The sequence below is a fragment of the Apostichopus japonicus genome, chromosome 8 (assembly GCF_037975245.1).
Source record: "Apostichopus japonicus isolate 1M-3 chromosome 8, ASM3797524v1, whole genome shotgun sequence".
Taxonomy (NCBI): domain Eukaryota; kingdom Metazoa; phylum Echinodermata; class Holothuroidea; order Aspidochirotida; family Stichopodidae; genus Apostichopus; species Apostichopus japonicus.
The window spans coordinates 40,032,337-40,045,884 of NC_092568.1; the positions used below are offsets into that span (position 1 = coordinate 40,032,337).

At 35.2% G+C, this 13,548-nt stretch overlaps 3 long non-coding RNA genes across 5 annotated transcripts in view; 2 read left to right on the forward strand and 1 right to left on the reverse strand.

The window, feature by feature from the left end:
* The window catches only part of LOC139971994 (uncharacterized), a 264,346-nt gene that overhangs the window by 97,124 nt on the left and 153,674 nt on the right, over positions 1-13,548 (forward strand). The gene's annotated exons all lie outside the window — the stretch shown is intronic.
* LOC139971978 (uncharacterized) overlaps positions 1-13,548 on the reverse strand; it is a 74,596-nt gene that overhangs the window by 41,982 nt on the left and 19,066 nt on the right. The gene's annotated exons all lie outside the window — the stretch shown is intronic.
* On the forward strand, positions 2,794-12,099 carry LOC139971976 (uncharacterized). Of its 2 annotated transcripts, XR_011794550.1 has the most exons (4): positions 2,794-7,606; positions 8,039-8,124; positions 8,671-8,785; positions 9,383-12,099. It is a non-coding gene; the product is annotated as an uncharacterized lncRNA (long non-coding RNA). The 2 variants fall into 2 exon arrangements; XR_011794549.1 differs by having other exon boundaries at positions 2,794-8,124.

Genomic DNA, 13,548 nt, shown 5'->3' on the forward strand with positions numbered 1-13,548 from the left:
AGAGACAAAACTAGGAAAAGTCACATTTATCGTGATATACGGTACAATTTGGGGTACTGTTTTCAGTTTTCAGTACAAGGTTGTTGAAAATTTGAAGTGCCTCTTCAAGTTAACTGCTAAGTCTGAGCTCAAACATTTGTTTTGTATTGAAAACAAGTCTTTGAACAAAATTTTTCCAACTTTGACTTCATATTTCAGACAAGAAACTATTGCACTTTATACACCGTAACTTGTGCTATACAGTACAGTGTATGGGGGTACTGCATTTTATTTTGAAGTACTATTTTAACTTTGGAGCCTTGCATGTGATAATCGGAAATGAAAAATCAAGTAACTTGCTATGACTGAGCTCAAATATGTGTTTCTTATAGTTAACAAATCCATCAACTAAACTTTTCCAACTTCAACTTCTAATTTTAGAGACAAAACTAGGAAAAGTCACATTTATCGTGATATACGGTACAATTTGGGGTACTGTTTTCAGTTTTGAGTACTAGGTTGTGGAAAATTTGAAGTGCCTCCTCAAGTTAACTGCTAAGTCTGAGCTCAAACAATTGTTTTGTATTGTACACAAGTCTTTGAACAAAATTTTCGAACTTTGACTTCATATTTCAGACAAGAAACTATTGCACTATATACCGTAACTTGTGCTATACAGTACAGTGTATGGGGGTACTGCATTTTATTTTGAAGTTCTATTTTAACTTTGGAGTCCTTGCATGTGATAATCGGAAATGAAAAATCAAGTAACTTGCTATGAATGAGCTCAAATATGTGTTTCTTATAGTTAACAAATCCATCAACTAAACTTTTCCAACTTCAACTTCTAATTTTAGAGACAAAACTAGGAAAAGTCACATTTATCGTGATATACGGTACAATTTGGGGTACTGTTTTCAGTTTTGAGTATTAGGTTGTGGAAAATTTGAAGTGCCTCCTCAAGTTAACTGCTTAGTCTGAGCTCAAACAATTGTTTTGTATTGTACACAAGTCTTTGAACAAAATGTTCCAACTTTGACATCATATTTCAGACAAGAAACTATTGCACTATATACCGTAACTTGTGCTATGCAGTACAGTGTATGGGGGTACTGCATTTTATTTTGAAGTACTATTTTAACTTTGGAGTCCTTGCATGTGATAATCGGAAATGAAAAATCAAGTAACTTGCTATGACTGAGCTCAAATATGTGTTTCTTATAGTTAACAAATCCATCAACTAAACTTTTCCAACTTCAACTTCTAATTTTAGAGACAAAACTAGGAAAAGTCACATTGATCGTGATATACGGTACAATTTGGGGTACTGTTTTCAGTTTTGAGTACTAGGTTGTGGAAAATTTGAAGTGCCTCCTCAAGTTAACTGCTAAGTCTGAGCTCAAACAATTGTTTTGTATTTTACACAAGTCTTTGAACAAAATTTTCCAACTTTGACTTCATATTTCAGACAAGAAACTATTGCACTTTTAATATACAGTAGCTTGTGCTATACAGTATGTGTATGGGGGTACTGCATTTTATTTTGAAGTACTATTTTGACTTTGGAGTCCTTGCATGTGATAATCGGAAATGAGAAATCAAGTAACTTGCTATGACTGAGCTCAAATATGTGTTTCTTATAGTTAACAAATCCATCAACTAAACTTTTCCAACTTCAACTTCTAATTTTAGAGACAAAACTAGGAAAAGTCACATTTATCGTGATATACAGTACAATTTGGGGTACTGTTTTCAGTTTTGAGTACTAGGTTGTGGAAAATTTGAAGTGGCTCCTCAAGTTAACTGCCAAGTATGAGCTCAAACATTTGTTTTGTATTGTACACAAGTCTTTGAACAAAATTTTTCCAACTTTGACTTCATATTTCAGACAAGAAACTATTGCACTTTATATACCGTAACTTGTGCTATACAGTACAGTGTATGGGGGTACTGCATTTTATTTTGAAGTACTATTTTAACTTTGGAGTCCTTGCATGTGATAATCGGAAATGAAAAATCAAGTAACTTGCTATGACTGAGCTCAAATATGTGTTTCTTATAGTTAACAAATCCATCAACTAAACTTTTCCAACTTCAACTTCTAATTTTAGAGACAAAACTAGGAAAAGTCACATTTATCGTGATATACGGTACAATTTGGGGTACTGTTTTCAGTTTTGAGTACTAGGTTGTGGAAAATTTGAAGTGGCTCCGCAAGTTAACTGCTAAGTCTGAGCTCAAACATTTGTTTTGTATTGTACACAAGTCTTTGAACAAAATTTTTCCAACTTTGACTTCATATTTCAGACAAGAAACTATTGCACTTTATATACCGTAACTTGTGCTATACAGTACAGTGTATGGGGGTACTGCATTTTATTTTGAAGTACTCTTTTAAATTTGGAGTCCTTGCATGTGATAATCGGATATGAAAAATCAAGTAACTTGCTATGACTGAGCTCAAATATGTGTTTCTTATAGTTAACAAATCCATCAACTAAACTTTTCCAACTTCAACTTCTAATTTTAGAGACAAAACTAGGACAACTCACACTTATCTTGATATCCGGTCCAATTTGGGGTAGTTTTCAGTTTTGAGTATTAGGTTGTGGAAAATTTGAAGTGCCTCCTCAAAGTAACTGCTAAGTCTGAGCTCAAACATGTGTTTTGTATTGAAAACAAGCCTTTAAACAAGAATTTTCCAACCTTTATTGCTTTATTTAGACAGGAAACTAGTGCACCTTATATGTACAGTAACTCTTGCTATACAGTACAGTGTGTGGGGGTCCTGTTTTAACTTTGGAGTCCTCCCTTACCAAACATGATGGCTTATTTAGGCTTCTGAATGCCTTCATTAAGGCTTCTGAATCCTTAAATAAGGATGTGAAGCCTTATACTAAAGCTTCATGACTATGAAGCCTTAAATTGAAGCCTAACAAGCATTCAGAATTAAGTCTTCATGAACTTGAATAAGGATGTGAAGCCTTAAATAAAGCTTCATGACTATGAAGCCTTAATTTGAAGCCTAACAAGCATTCAGAATAAGTATTCATGAATCCGAAGCCTTATTTTCTCACTTCTGTGAAGCCTAACAAGCAGTCAAATAAGGATTCATGAATTTGAAGCTCTATATTGACATTGCTGTGAAACCTTACAAGTCCTCATGAGTTTGAAGCCTTATTTTGGCATTGCCATCGAAGCCTAACAAGCAATCAAAATAGGGATTCATGAATTTGAAGCTCTATTTTGACACTGATGTGAATTCCTTACAAGTCCTCATGAGTTTGAAGCCTTATTTTGGCATTGCCATCGAAGCCTAACAAGCAATCAAAATAGGGATTCATGAATTTGAAGGTTTATTTTGACATTGCTGTGAAGCCTTACAAGCTTAATTCTTCATGAGTTTGAAGCTTAATTTTGGCATTGCTATGAAGCCTAACAAGCAGTCAAAATAGGGATTCATGAATTTTTTTTTTCTTCTAATATTGGCTATAGGCTGCATGCATTGGCTTTGGAGAATTGCCCAAGACTTTTGTAATGGACAGATCCTTGGTCATATACAATTCAGTGGACAAGCACATTCGAGATACTGTAGGCATTTAAAGGAAGGCATGTACGCACGCTAGAAAAGAGTAACTATAGGCTGCATGCATTGGCTTTGGAGAATTGCCCAAGACTTTTGTAATGGACAGATCCTTGGTCATATACAATTCAGTGGACAAGCACATTCGAGATACTGTAGGCATTTAAAGGAAGGCATGTACGCACGCTAGAAAAGAGTAACAACCGTCAAGGCCAAGACTACATTGGTACCCCCCTTTTACAGTGTCAGCTCCCTGGAGAGGCATTGGCTATGTGCAGTACTGATGCTAGCCAATTAGTGCAAATACCATTATATGAAAGAAGTATTCCTATATACTTAGCACTTACTGGACAATACAGTGATGAAAAGCTTAATGAATGGTAAAATATTTCCTGTGTAGCCATATACGATGAGTTAATTTTGACACAGAGATATCAACTAAAGCTGTTTAAATTATGTACAATTGAATATTATTGCTACACTGTCAAGAGAATGCCCTTCTGATCACCTTTTGTAATAAGTTTAACCCTACATCAGAATTCCAGTGAACATCAGTATGTATTAATTGGAACTCATTACTCAAAATAAAGTAGAGAAAGTAAACCATTGTTCTTAAGTGTTGTGATACAAGTGGAAACTGTTCTGCATCCATGGTGGCCAGGGTATCAGGGGATCCCTAGCTCTGTAGATGATTCATACAAATGACATATAAAAATCAATGTCCTGCCATGAAACTTTTGATGATTTGTCAAGTACCTGTACCATTCAATTTTATTGATATTTCTCTCTATCAAATTAAAAATGATGATGATTCAGATAATACTGTATATAGGATGATTATATCATATTTTATTACAATAAGTTTTGGTAGGAATGAAGAGTTTGATTATTTTTCTTTTCCAGATGAGCTCTTGACATCTTAAGATGCAAACAAGCACTCATTTTTTTTCAAATTTCAGCTAGCTGGTTGTTTAAAGTAACCTCATGCATTGGTGATATATGTTATTAAATGGAGCACCCTGAAATATAAAGCATTGATTTGGTATTCTCCCATGAGTTATAAGGAAATGCCATTGTGTATTTAGCTACTGTACATGCTTCAAACTGTGCCTTGATTGCAACTTTACATACTGTGATGACAGAAATTTAAAAACTTTATAAAAAATACAGGATGATGCGCTATGACTTTTTGAAGTTTATATTTGGTATTGCCTGCACTCTCAAAATAATCATTTTACCACTTATACATTAACTAATGTTCAATAAATGCATTACTACAATAAGTTGGTGAAAGTCAAGTGGACTACTCTTCTATGTTACACCCCTGGTAGTCAAATTGGGGTCACAACCCTTTTACGGACACCAAATGTTTTTTTGGGTGGCCAAATGTAAACAGTCAATTGGAAAAATGTCAGCCAGTCTTTTTAGTTACTAGGAATTCAAAACGCGCGTTCCAGGGACACATCTGCCCGAAAAAGTTTGCATTCCACAGATAAAAACTTATGTCCCCCAAGACAAACCTGTGTTAAATGCACAAGCCAAGCTATGACCTTTACGTTCTTTTGAAGTCAAGTATAACAACCCTAGATCACAATTTCTTGCAGTTTGAGACTAAATATAATTGTTGAGGCCTATATATACACACAAACAAATTAAAAAAGATAAAATTAGTTGCAGTACATTTCAAGAAAATGTGCAAATTTGAATGTTCACCAAATTTGAATGTTCACCAAAGCTGATGTTTTTCCTGTTCTGGTAGACTTAGCCTAAGCTAATTGCATTACATACACAGTACGACTTCCTTGAGTACTGTAGGCCAAAACAAAAACTATATTTGGCATTACTTTACATCGTGACTAACAGCAAATAAGTCTTTGGATTGTTCTTTGCAAAACAACTTCTGTCATCCACCCCTACCCACCCCCCTCCCCCCCAAGAAAAAAAATAATAGAACGGCAACCTAAGTGTAATTGTTCTTCCTTCTGAGCACTGAACACGAGCCCTTCAATCTAATAATTCAGGTAACTCTTGCGCCGTAGATTAAGCGGTAAAGGTTTGACAAATTTCCAAAGAGATACGCAATGCCCTCTTGAGTCAAAAGTGAACGACAGCCATTAAGACAGAAAGAAAGATGAGAGGCTTACCACAGCAAGTTGCAACAAATACTTTTCAAATTGATTTAACCTATCAATTGTGAACAAGAATAGCATTTTTCAGCATTGTACTGAATTCACAATTTATTCATATAGTCATTTATATCTATAGTGTTCCTGTTGTGTTGATTACTTTCTTTCTCCAAACAATACTGATCAGAATCAGCTTTCCAAATTCCAATAAAAAGATTATGTTATAACACAGTGACCTGTACGTTCATGAGCTTTTTGCACCACGTTTCTGGTCAGTTCGAATCTGCTACTGTAACTTTACCATTAAATTTCTCTAAATTAATGTCTCTTTGGACTAAACAGGAACCACATGTAGTATTGTTTGTTTACTATTTACTACTAAAATACTTTAGACTAGTATGATCTAGCCAAAAAAAAAAAAATTTTCTGCCTCCAGCTTTGCATTTTAAGGGCAGTTCCAGGCTCCTAACTTTAAAGAAGCTTAATTGTATACCCTGCCCATGTAATTTTGGTGGACTAGGCTACAGGGCTAAGCCTAGGTATAGACCAAGACAGTAATAGTAATACAAAGAAGATATAGCCTAGGCCTCTTCACAATATTACCCTACTAAAAAGTACTAGGTTTTCTGTAGGCAGCCTATAGCCTTACCAATACCACAGGCTGTATACCTTTTTGTTCATGGTGGGAAAAAGATCCAGTTCCATCATAACTGAAGTAATAAAAGTCATTTTAACAACCTTTCAGCTCCATTTCCTTCATTGATTCCTTCTGTTGGGATCGATTTAAGTGGCACCAACGTTAGTAGTATTCAGACTAGTCGTAGAACTAGTACTAACAGGGCTTACGGCTACACTAACATTAGTGTCATACATATTGGGCCTAACGTAAGGCATCTTATCACCATTGTCTAAATCGTCAAACTGAGATGAGCTTAGTCGCACCGTGTGGTTCGTGGCATACATTTAAACGGGTTGCTTGTCCTGAAATAGTCTCTATATTTAGAAGGCATTGTAGGCCTCAATATTGATCGACAAAAGTTTCGGAATTTTCTTAGAGTATAGAACTGAAGTAACGTCGTCGGTACTTACTCTTAAAGTCTAAGGACAAGGTACGTAGGGTCTATACATATCGCGCGATATGCGCACTGTACAGTACAGTATACTATTTTACGTCGGTCGAAGTTAAGTTGAACATTGCTGTCGACAATATGAATATGCATAATGACCTACCGTAACGATGCGGAACTAAACCGCAGATGACGTGCCCGGTACGTTTATTCACCATTTTTTAATTTTGTCTGGTCTTCTAAAGCCGAGACAAACGATACCCCAAAAAAAAGACAACCCACACTTTTTAAATAAATCTACTTTAATTAATTACACCTGACCTGTTTAACCCACGAAACACGAACCAAATAGATTCGTTTCGTGTTAAAGTTATTACAGTTCACATTTACAAGGAACATTACTCGGGACTATCAATTTCGGCGGTAAAACTTATATACTTTTAAAGATAGTAAAAGTATATATCGGAAGACATCTGTGGCGTGTTGTCGGTATCATCTTTCTTCGGATTTTTTGCTCATTTTAGTGGACACCTCCTGTCGCGTTCACTCTAGTATCAAGGTTTATTGTTTCTGTCAACGGATCTAGTGTTTAAAGCAGTTTGGATTCATTATTTCCAGTGATTTAGTTGAGTGCATTTTTCGAATATCAACTTTTCGGTCATGTTGTAGTAGCCTATACTATAGCCTACCACTTGCATTATACCACTTGCATTGTACGTGGTTCAGAACGTTAGTCGTTTACCAGCAAGAGAAGAAGTGCAAATATGTTGGAAGCTTGCTGGGGACCGAAGAAGATGAGCTCAGGAGAGAGTATCAACGGTATCAACGTATGCCCCAACCAAAATTAACATGTAAGTAATGTTTTTGCATGCTCTCATAATGTTTTAATTTTTTTCTTTATTTTAATTAGGCCTAGGCTAGGCCTACTTTTTTTTTTTTTACTTCTCCTGAAAAACTAATAGACGTGCAATGTAAGATTAGAAGCTACATCATTCATTGGAAGGATCATGCATCACGGAAGGTCAAATTGATAATATATTGCTTCTGAAATTGTTTGGTCCAAATATGAACTGCAAATGCTCCATTGATATTGTGATGCATTAAGATAAACCTTCAATTTTGTTGTTCTGGTTACACGCATCATTTCAGCTGTGTCACCTCTTCTGTCTTACTATTGTTTTCTTTGATATATGGACATATTTTGACAGAATAAAGCTCGTTTTAACAAACATTTTCAATTTATGTCAAGAAGATTTCACAGAACCTTTGCTCTTTCCTTACAGCAGTCACTTGTGAGGAACTGCATTTCTTAAAATGCTTGACAGGTGCATTGGAATGCCAACAAGCCTTCCTTGGCAACAAGAAGCAGGTTAGATTTTTGTAGTATTTTTTTAGAGGCATTTTTTAAAGGAGGATAGGTAGGTAGTTGAGAGATACACAACTTTCTGTACAGTTTCCCTTCAAATCAGCTATAAATATGCATCCTGCAAAGATTTCCCAAAAAACTGCCTCATCAGTAGCAATTTCAACCAGAAATTTCTTTAATCAGCAGAAAGAAACAGTTTGTGTTTGAAAGTCAACTTCCCAGTTTAAAGGAAATTCAAATATAAACCACTGTACAGAGAGTAATGTAAAATGTCATTATTGTTCATCTTTAAACTTAAAGTAGTAGAGGTGTTGGGGAAGTGATGTTGATATACCATGTAAATTGTACCATCTTTGCTTTGCTTCTCTTTTTGCTTTTGTTTTTATATGCTGCAAGGGCTTGAATCAGAACAATTGATAGAACTCTTTGAATAATACTCCCTCATTTAAAGGGAAGAATGACACTCCACAGCCATGCATCCATAATCTTTCCTCTAGGCCTGAGGTTGCTTGTAACTTTAATAAAAGTTGTTCATACTTTTTCTTACAGACAAGGTTTTCAGACCCAGAATTTTCATTTTTGGATGACATTGCATTTGCACCATCAGAGACATCGGTTGATGAAGACAGTTTTGTCCAAGAATGCGAGAGTAGTGAAACTTGAGGTATGTCATATATAGTCATCCAATTACTGTATGCTGGCATTTTTGCCATTTGAAAAGGATTGTCCAGCCAAAAGTTATATCAAAGAGTACTATAATCTGAACATTCTGGTAAAACTTACATTCAAATCTAATGCTTCGTTCTCGAATATTGACATTTGAAGTTTTCAAATTTTGTACCAAGAATAGACTTGAAGCATACAGGTGTGATATCATAGCCTAGGTGCACAGTAACCGTGACTGTGTTATTCCGTAGAGTTAGGCCTAGTTAGGCCAGTAATATTCACTACGTACACAATCAGAAAAGACATGCAGTCACTAATAAAATATAAAAACGTCTGATCACTATAGTATATATATATATATATATATAAAATATTATTAGACAAAACCAGAGAACTACGATATGATTCATAATTGACAAATAGGAAGTAATGTTTTAGAAAATACTATTTCCTAAAACACTACTTATTTGTCAGTTATGAGTCATATCTTATTTCTCTGATTTTCTCTAATAATATTTTTCTTTGGAGTAAAGGTGAATTTTCTCTATAATAAATATCTATAGCCTATATATATGTTTGTTTCTGTTCTTTTCAGATTTCTGTCATGGAATTGCCCCACGCCTTGATGCCTACAACAGTAGAATACCGTTGCGAACAGCATGATTCATACTGTTGGGTCTGCAAGCAGCATGGGGTCACGTTTGTCAAGTGGTGTAGCGGGCGCATTTTCAGTGCAGACGGTACAATGCACCGAGAAATGTTTGCCATGTATGTACAAACTTTACAAAAAGTGTCACCTCTGATAACTGAGAAATACTGTAGCTTATAAACATAATATCTGACATATACTGCATGTGGGGCTTGGGGAAATGTATGATCCCTATTGTTTTGGGTCATATGAATATTTACAAAATATGCCTTAATCTTGATATGCCAATATCTTTGCAAGTGTAAATGTAGAGTTTAATTAATAGGAACTTTGTTTGTATGTGAGTTATGTGAATTCCCTATTTGCCCTGGGAGAAGTTCACAGAAATTGATGAGTTGCATGTGCTGTAAAAATCTTGAAAAGCTAGTGTTTGGCTTATAGGTACCTGCTAGAAAGTTTTCTACTCTGTTCTTAATTTGCTATTCGGCTCCACAAATTACCAAGCCTATAGGAATAGAAGTCAGCAATGGACCAACTTAGTAATTTGTTTTATGTTTTACACCAAATTTAATGCTTTTAGAATGTTCACATATTTTTGGTGAAGCTTAACTATATTAATGTTGCTCATGTTTTCTTTTTGCCTTAATTTTATGACAAATATATATTCTATATATGTGCCTTATAGCATACAGAGTGGTCATTCTGTGATGCAACATTCTGTAAGCTTCCAATCCATTCTTTATTTGGATAAACATTGAAAAATGTTATGACTTGATCAGTGTTTTGAGTATCCAGATCATATCTTTCAACATGATTCATTCATTACTACCTTTACAACAGTATACTTGTATACTATACTATAATACTATAACACTACACATCTATAGTGAGGAAAATGAAGTCACAATTAAGGATGCCCCATGGGCATATGTAATGTTTTGATGTACCATTTTTATTACACTTGTATAATTGCATTTAAGGTGCTTTCTTTCTTAGCTCATCTGCATTATATTTTTTTATCAGCTATATACCAGTTCATAATTATATCTACCGTTCATTATCTACATGTGACCAACTCCTTATTTTTCAGTTTTGCATATAATTTTTTTAGCTTGCTAGGATAACTCTAATTTGCCTTTCTCACTACACTTGTTAGTATATGTTTTCAACATAAATAAAACTTTGATTTTCCATGTTCGGTGCTTTCAGTCCAGATTTTGCATTTCATAATTTGTTTCTAAATAAGTCTAAATCTTCACATTTCTTGTAAGTAGTCTATTCTTAACCAGTATTTTATTTAATGTTACCTTATTTCTAAGCATTGCCTCATTTGCAAATACTTTCATGCATGTATTTCCATGGAATACATGCATGTATATTTCCTTTGCATTAGTGCATGCAATGGATTTAAAAACATGCTTCAAGCATGAATTGTTTCAAATCCGACGCAAAAAACATGCTTTAAGCATGTACATGTATGAAACATTTCAAATACATGCTTCACGCATGCCATAGTGCATGTGAGGGCATTTTCATACATGTATTGTTTCAAACCCCGCGCAAAAAACATGCTTTAAGCATGTACATGTATAAAACATTGAGTAATACCTGCTTTAAGCACGTATTTGCTGGAGCATGTAATGAAGCTCATTAACATGCATGTATTTTTTTCAAATACATGCTTCACGCATGCCATAGTGCATGTAAGGAGGGCATTTACATACATGTATTTTCTTCAAACCCTGTGCAAAAAACATGCATGTAAAGGGTACTATAAATTTGTGTAAGGGACGTCATATTCTGATAAACTCTTTGGTTTCAAATTTCATTCACAATTGTTTCTCAATAACGATGATTAATATTTGTTGAATTAAAGTGTTCTTCTTTTAGAAATAATATAAATCGTCTCTTCATCATTACATGTGTGGGGTGAAGAGGCATTCATGAATGCATGGGACGGATAGGTTCCTAGTAAAGTCATTCAACCGATTGCTAGGGGTGGGGAGGGGGGCCGTAGCATTGGAAAGGACCAATACAAAATAGCTGTCAAACCAAATAATGTGAGGTGCATACAACTAATTAGCTTCATGATATAATTAAGGTAAAGAAGGTAATATTTAATTGCAAGGTTTGACCCTATGGTGTTGGGTGGGAAGTGTATATGTACGGTCAAGTCAATCATGAGGAAAACTGAAATGCCTTCACTATAAATCTTCAAAACAATTTCATCAATTTAAGGCTTCACAGTGAATACCAATATGCAAATTTAAGCCATCAAAGCCTGTGCTATTTTTTTTTGGCTAGATCTGATGCAGCCATACACCGAAGCCTTAGCGAAGCCTTAGTGAAGGCATTCTTGGGGCAAATATAAGCCATCATTTATAAGCATTCGAAGCTTTAATGAAGCCTTCATTTTAGGCTTCAGGGAAAATTTATGCTAGCATTAAGGCTGCAGAGCGAATGCCTATTTAAAGCTTCAAAGTGAATACTTATATGCAAATTTAAGCCATCGAAGCCTTAGCTAATTTAAATTTTTCGGCTCTGGTGCAGCCTTAGCGAAGCCTTAGCGAAGGCATTCTTGGGGCAAATATAAGCCATCATTTATAAGCATTCGAAGCTTTAATGAAGCCTTAATGAATGCATTCATGTTTGGTAAGGGCTTGTATGTGATAATCTGAAATGCAAAATCAAGTTACTTGCTATGAATGAACTCAAATATGTGTTCCTTATAGTTAACAAATCCATAAACCAAACATTTCTAACTTTAACCTATAATTTTTGAGACAAAACTATCACAACTCACACTTATCTTGATATATGGTAAAATTTGGGGTACTGTTTTCATTTTGGAGTAATAGGTTGTGGAAATTTGAAGTGCCTCCTCAAAGTAACTGCTAAGTCTGAGCTCAAACATGTGTTCTGTATTATATAACCTTTGCTATACAGTACAGGGTATGAGGGTACTGCATTTTATTTTGGAGTACTGTTTTAACTTAGGAGTCCATGTGATGTGTGGATAGCAACACCTACAGGATGAAGCTTACTTAAATGGTATAACACACATATATGGTCATAGAGGCTCCCATACTATGTCTAGTCTGCTTAGTACATAATTAAATACAGTTTGCTTAGTCTGGGAAGTTGTTACAGACATGCTTGACACATTCACCAGCTAAAACTTATCAAACAAATGTGTTAATCCTGCAATGTTTGCTTCTGCTAAAAGCTAAGCTGGTTGACTATAGACCTAGAGCTATTACAATCCCTATTTCTTGGAAATTAAAACAAAATGTAATGTTCATGGTCCATAAACTTAATTTCAACACTTCATCCCTGCAATACATGTTCACCTGTTACACTGCCACACTGCAAGCATAGGCTATACACATGCATATGATGACCGAACACATTGTTATTTTTTGCACTGTGTGAATATAAACTGTAGGAAAAGGCCTGAAGTAGCTGATGGTCACTGAGTGTGTTGTGAGTATGGCCAAGGTCATGCTAATGCAGAGGTGTTATTGAATTAAACTTTATTACCTTGGAGGTCAGTGATCAGCTGAAAGAGGGCAAATATTCTACAGGGATATGTTCTCTAACTATGTGCTAAATATGGCATGGAGAGAAACCTGCTTGTGTTCGAAGACATGCACCCCCTGAATGCACTCAAATGAACTGTTTTAGACTTTTAGTCACATGACAGCATCGATCTTCACTAATGCAATTATTACTGCTCACTTAAGCCAATTAGGGTGCACACAAATCATTCCTACGCCCATTTATGATATATGTGCAACTATAGTTCAAAGAGTATAATTCAAAGATAGCATGGAATTAGCCACGCATTCAGCTCACTGATATAGACCACCTCATCCCATGTTTTTCCAAGTATCGACCTATGTTTGATTACCCTCAGTAACTGTAACACATTCATATACAAAATAATGAGCAATTTTGGTACTGTATGACTATATATATGTTCGGTTTTTGTGGATGTGGCCCGTAGCCAGCTGCTCGTAGTTTGGGAATTTAAAGAAGACCTTGATCCTCAGAAATCTTTTATGATTTATCTCTGCAATGTAAATCAATGTAGGCGGTTGCATCAAGTGGCA